The sequence below is a fragment of the Aphelocoma coerulescens genome, chromosome 18, assembly GCF_041296385.1.
Source record: "Aphelocoma coerulescens isolate FSJ_1873_10779 chromosome 18, UR_Acoe_1.0, whole genome shotgun sequence".
Classification (NCBI taxonomy): Eukaryota; Metazoa; Chordata; class Aves; order Passeriformes; family Corvidae; genus Aphelocoma; species Aphelocoma coerulescens.
This window is the reverse complement of record NC_091031.1, coordinates 8,207,294-8,214,288: the sequence shown is the minus strand read 5'-3', so window position 1 is coordinate 8,214,288 and position 6,995 is coordinate 8,207,294.

The window sequence follows — 6,995 nt, the reverse complement described above, 5'->3', positions numbered from 1 at the left end:
GAGACCAAGGTGGGTTACTCAGGGCTTTATCCTGTTGGGTCTGGAAAAGCTCCAGAGATGGAGACTGCACAACCTCTCTTGGCAGGGAGGCTTCCAGCCCTACAGGTAGAAAACAAACAGCCAAAGGCATTAGTGCTCTGATCCAGGGCGTGTTGCCTCTCATCTCTCTGGAAGGAACACTTCATCCTCCTTCATGCTGGCTTTGTGAAACCAATCCAAGTCAGTTCCGGCTGACCTCGTTGAGCTCATCCTCACGCCTGAGGAAGCAGCAGCAAACCGCAACCTGGAAACACAAACGTCTCCTCGCCTCCTGGCACGGGTGAAAGGAGCACAGAAAGGCTGCTGGGTTTATTACAAAGATGGTTGTATCCACTTCAGATCCTGCTCTTCTCATACAAAATTATGTGGGAAGCTACATACTTAGGAAATCTCAGCGGATTTATCAAGTATTTTGAACAGTCTTGACCAGCCCTTGGTGGTTTGGATAGAGTAAATCAATGAGCATTCCTAATTATAACTAAATGTCTTCTGGTGTGCTTATCTCTCCTATGAAATCCTGTTAAATACTTTCTTATCAGGAAGGATTTTCTTGGCTTTAATAACTGCTCACAAAGGGAGGCAACATTTTCTGACCCAGTTGTAGGGAATGATCACCTAAAAAATTAGGTTTGCTTTATTTTGTGTAATCCTCTTCAGTCCAAGAAACCTAATATCTCATTATCTGGTTGCTGTCTCCCACTACAGTGTGTTCTATAACAACAGACACTTAGACTTTTAAGAATCATTTTATCTTCTAATTGTTTTCACTTAGATCAAGGCCTATTTATAACGAGATCAAGCTGGTTTTACTTCCAATCATGGCTTAATATAAATTTAATGTCTGAAAATTACCTCTTCTTATTCAACAGGAATGAATGAAGTGGGGAAAGGAGTCCCATGATGTGGAACATCATGCTAGCTAGCTGTGTCCCTAGAACACAGTTTTCTTTGTCAAGCTGTGCAAAAGGAGAAATGTAGAAAATTTGTCTATGGGCCTTGTCCCTAGCTCAAAACTGAAATCAGGATCTTTTCCAAAACTCTTCATGAAAGCAAGCAGAGAGATTTAGTTAATTTTTAGTCTTTGTCTTGCAGACTTTACAGTTTATTTCCAAAATATTTTTATATTTCTTATGTTATGGTTGGGTCTTCTCTGAATAGGAACATTTCTGGGGAAGAAACAAAATTTCCTCAAACCCTTCAGCTTCAGAATATGCCAGCAATGATAATGCTGCACAAAGGAGAGCAGCTGGAATTAAACCTGTCCTGTCCATAGCAGCTCCAAGCACCATCACCAAAATGTTCAGATGCTGCTGATGACAGAACAGTGGTGAAAAACCTGTTATTTACTAGGCTCAAACTTAAGAAAGAAATGAAGATAAATAAAAAGGCTCTGCCCAAGATATGAAAGGGGTGTCAAGATGTAAAACCCATGGGTTTTGAGCAGGGCATTCCTCCGTATGCATTGGCAAGGTTGTAATGAAGAGGACCCTGCTGGACACATCTGAGTGAGTCTGGGGAGGTGGCGGGGAGGGACCTGCAGCCACAGGCTATGTCCCGACTTGACTGGGCAGCTTCTGAGGCTCTTTTGCTGCTGGACTCATCAATATTTATACAGGAAATTTCACCAGTTGCTATGGCGGGATCTCCCCTTTATACAGGAAATTTCACCGGCTGCTGCAGCAGCATCTCCCCTTCTGGGTACTGTCCTCAAAATAACCACAGAATCACAGAATCCATCACAGACTCATTTGTGTTGGAGCGACCTTAGAGGTCATCTAGTTCCAATCCCCTGCCCCTAAATGGGATGGTGGCACGGGGGTCCCCAGAAGATAACAGCACTGCGGCTCCCTCATGAGGGGATGGCAGTACTGGGGGATCCCCATGACAGGATAATGGCACTGAGAGGTCCTCATGAGGGGACAGCGGTACTGGGGGACCCAATGGCTGCACTCAGGGTCTCCATGAGGGGATGGCAGGAATGGGGGATCCCCATGACAGGATAATGGCACTGAGAGGTCCTCATGAGGGGATGGCGGTACTGGGGGATCCCCATGACAGGATAATGGCACTGAGAGGTCCTCATGAGGGGACAGCGACACTGGGGGGCCGCAATGGCTGCACTCAGGGTCTCCATGAGGGGATGGCAGGAATGGGGGATCCCCATGACAGGATAATGGCACTGAGAGGTCCTCATGAGGGGATGGCGGTACTGGGGGATCCCCATGACAGGATAATGGCACTGAGAGGTCCTCATGAGGGGACAGCGACACTGGGGGAAGGGCAATGGCTGCACTCAGGGTCTCCATGAGGGGATGGCGGTACTGGGGGATCCCCATGACAGGATAATGGCACTGAGAGGTCCTCATGAGGGGACAGCGACACTGGGGGGCCCCAATGGCTGCACTCAGGGTCTCCATGAGGGGATGGCAGGAATGGGGGTCCCGGTCAAGGGAGGCGATATTAGGAGTTCCCCATGATGGGTTGATTGCACTGAGGAGTCTCCGTGAGGGGACAGCGGTACTGGGGGCTCCCCACGGCTGCGGGCCTCCGCTGCCATGGCAACAAGAGACGATCGCCATTGGCCTGACATGTCCCCATTGGGCTCCCGTACGGCAACGCGGAACGGGCTCGGATTGTCCCTGTGTGCCCTCCGTAAAACGCCGCGGCGGGGGCGGGGCCAGGAGACGCGCCAGGACGGCCGTTACCCGGCAGCGCGCGTGCGCAATGGATGACGTTACGCCCGGTTGGTGACGTCACGGAGCCGCTGCCTGAGTGGAGGCCGCTGTCGCCCTCACAGCGATGGCGGCACCGAGGGCCCCGGGAGGGCTCCGGGAGGGCTCTGTGAGGCGCCCGTGGGGGCTCCGTGAGGGCCCCCGTGAGGGCTCCGTGAGGGCCCCGTGAGGGCCCCGTGAGGCGCCCGTGGGGGCTCCGTGAGGGCTCCGTGAGGGTTCCGTGAGGCGCCCGTGGGGGCCCCCGTGAGGGCCCCGTGGGGGCTCCGTGAGGGCTCCGTGAGGGCTCCGTGGGGGCTCCGTGAGGGCCCCGTGAGGGCTCCGTGAGGCTCCGATTTTCGGAACTCTCTAATCACGGACACAGAGTCCGGCTGAGAAGGGACACATTGTTTATTTTGCGCAGAGCGCACGGGGGAGGTTTCCACAAATGAAACCGTCCAACGGGTGAAAAATCACCTCTTTAATATAGTAAAATTCACATGAACTCGCCTAATACATATTTATTTGGGTGGTTGATCTTGGAACACGAAGTTCTTTTGTTCATTAAGCAGCTTCTGTTGTAGAAGTGGTCTGATGACATCAGTTTACAAAAAAAAGCGAGAAAATTCAAGCCGGGGACAGATAATCTACCTAGAAGATAGCAAGGAGACCCTGTTCATTGTGCACGAGGTGTGAGGGTGGGGGTCTTTACAAACCAAGCACACCAAGGGGCAAAAAGTTACCTCTTTTATGCAGTAAAATGCGTGTGAGCCCACCTATCTAATTCACATTCTCTGCCTACCTAATGCATCATTTATTAGGGTGATGTAATTTTACTCAGTGCTTGCTTTATTTGGGTGAATCTTAGAGGACGAGAAACAAAAGTTTCCCTTTTCTTCATTGAGCATCTAGAAGTCACCAAAAGTTACCTGATGACATCAGTTACGTTTACAAAAGGTGAGAAAATTCCGCCCGGGGACAGATAATTGATCTTGAAGAGATCATCCACATCTATCAGAGATCCAGGTTTAAAAAAAAAAAAAATCTGGAATGATTTAATAAAGGAACTTTGGTAGTTGGGGGAGGTGGAGGCAGGGGAAGGAGAAAATGAGCAAAATTCCCTTCTGGCTTTGTAGGTAGCTTTGATAGGGATTTCAGATTTCTTTACAGACCATTTAAATGAGCTTTTTGCATGGGTTGCTTCTGGAATGGGTGGACCTTGTGCTCCATGATGTGATTGCAAGTGTTTCCCCACCTCGAGCTGTTGTCAGTTCAGTGAGTGGGGCTTGTCCCAGTGCATCTGTGCTATTAAAGTCTCTGAAAGAGAAGATGTGAGTTTGCCTTGTCCTTTTCTTGGAAGAAAGTGGGAATAGTTATAGATGGGAAAGGGTGTGGCCCCACAGACACACCGTGAACCCTTTGCTTTTTGCAACTAAAAGGTTATTTTCCCCCTTGTGTTGCCTCCTTCGCTGCGCAGGGGCATTCTAGGATTTTTTGCAAACTATGTCAAATATTTCACATAAATTCCTCAGAATAAGCCAAAGGCAAAATTCTTCACTAATACCCACCAGAGGAGAGCAAGCAGGAGTTTCCAGACCAGCTCTGGAGTTGGAACACGAACAAACACCTCACTCCTTCCTTCCTGCCTCACCTTTCCAGTCCCTTGTGTCTCTTAATCACTGTTGGCAGGCAGGGAATTAATTTAAAATAGTCTGGATTTATCCCCATAAGAACAAAGGAACAAAGTTCAAAAACCATGTGGATAATAATCCATTTAAAATGGTATAATTTCCTCTGGAAGGTGAAATAACTCATTCTGAAAGTTACTGTATCTGGTGCCTATAGGGAATTTGGGCAGTAATCAAGCAGTGAGTGTGGGGCACAAGCAGCTCCTATGCTAAGAAAGCAGCTTCACCTTTACTGCCCCTTTTGTTGATGAATCACATCTTGATATAAGGGCTGTATAAAAAGCTGTATTCCTCAGCACTGAAGCCTTTTCTACCTGTATTTCTTTGGAAGTTTTCTGACCAGCATAACCTCAGAGGTGGTGGAAGATGCGCAGTGGTGTCTGCTACCTTCTGGCAACTGAATGGTATTTGGGGTTTTTTAATTCTTCCTCCATAGTATGACTAAAGTTTTTCTCGCCAAAGTGAGTGTTCATCGGGATTTTGACATGTCCCGGGAATCAGAGTCCTCTCTAAATATCAAATGAAGCAGCAGAAGTTATGAGTCCTGAAAGCAGCACTAGATGATAAGAATTCCTAAGGATAGGCTCAGGAGATGGGGATAGGGTGCCAGTGCCATGGATTTGAATCTGACTTTGTGCTAGGACAGGAACAGAGCAAAACATGGAAGACCCTGTGGTTTGTTTTGTTGGTTTGTTTCTGGTTTTTGTTTTAATTTGAATAGATCTTATTCAGCTCATCCAGTCACTGCATCCCAGCCAACACTTCTGGAATGGCTGTAAGACGCTTTTTTTTTTTTTTTTTTTTTTTTTTTCCTAAAGGAGAAATTCCCCTGTCTGAAATACTTTTTTTAATTCCCAAAGTAGGTCAGGAATGCAGCCATCGAGGTATGTGCTGTAGTGAGTCACGGAGTGCTCAGCTGTTGGGAATGCTCCCGTTTGTCAGCTGCTAAATTGCACTGGGAACAATAAACAAAGTGGAAGTATTTCATAGTTTGTTTCATCTTAATTTGTCTCAAAGGAAGGGGATAATTGATTCTGTTTTCCATGAGAAGCTGGTGCCAGACCTGCTGTGGGGATTGCGACTGTTTTCAGGCGTCGAACCAAGTCGTTAGGGATGCTGCTGCGGAGAGAGATGAGGCAGCCGGCTGACATCATCCTGGGGAAGCACAAACAGCCTCACCACATCTCCAAAATTGGCAGTGTGACTGGGCCAGGCACGGCAGGGAGGCTGGGAGCCTCCTCCACGTGCACCTTGGGGACTCACTGCACCACCACTGGCTGTGCCCGTGATAAATCAAGGTGAGGGATGATGATGAACCCTTACAGTGCAGTCAGTTTTTCCTCCTCTGCAGTGGTGAGGAGATTGCAGCTCTGGTGAAAGGAACACTTGGAGAGAGATGGTGCTGCCTGGCAGTGGAAAGTGGGGTTCTTTTTGGAGATCTTTGTTACTGCCCTCCTGGGTTGCTTACCCAAGGGTAACTTGAACTCAGCCCTACAGTGCTCCCAATTGGAATAAAGCGCCTGTAAATGTGGGGAAAGGGAACGTGGTGGGAGAGGCAGAGCTGTTTATCCTCTGGATGGTGCTGTTGTGTTGCACAAACAGCAGAGAGGGCCCGCAGAGCTCTGAACATTTTAGGTGCTGTTTGCTCCGGGGAGGATTAAGGATGTGCTCAGTCCTTTCCTATTCGCAGATCTCTCACAAATCCTGTATGTTGTGACCCACCTGTTCTCCAGCATTCCTGAGACCGGCTAAACTTAGCTAATGACTGCTGATGAGAAAACTCATATTTTCTGAGCAAGGACAAGGAGGTTTTTTAACATGTTATTTAAGACTTCCCTCGATCCCCCAGCCCCCAAGAGTTAAGGTCTGTTTCACCTGTGGGATGAGTATTTGTTGGCTCAAGGGAGTGCACTGAGCTGGGCTGGAGTCACAGGAGAAAAAAAAGCTTCTTTTCAGTCTTGATTAAACTTCCTTGTGGGGGAAGAGAAGGCACATGCCTCTGAGGAAGCATGACATTCCAGAGGCCAGGATCTTGATGTTTGAATGTTGTTTGCCTTCATAGCTCCAGATAAAATCTGAAATAAATATTTCCTACTGTAATGTGTGTGACCTTGTTCTAATGGTCTCAGAACTTTATTGTTTTGTTTTATAACTCTGTCATAAAGATGTAACTGGAGGAGAGGATGTTGTGGATCACTGCCTCTGTCATTTGTCTTCCTTGTCAATATTGTTATAACCCTTTTTCTTATCAGAGAGGAAACCAGTTGCCTGTACGGTTTAAGATACTGTTTTGTGACTGCCTGTGACTCAGTTCTACTACTGATAACTGGTGAAAGTAGAAATTAACTCAAAATGCTGGTTTTATGGAAGTGGGACAGTGGTAAAGAAGTGGTGAAAGTGTTTAGTTTGTAGGAAGTAAGGATGGTCTCACTAGTTCAGTAACTCTCCTGGAAAGAGATGCTTTGACTTTGTAGTGCCTTCCAGCATCAGAGGACTGGCTGTCAGGTTCTTTCTTTGCAGATACCCCAAATTCTGGTAGCAGAGCAGAACATTGCAGAGA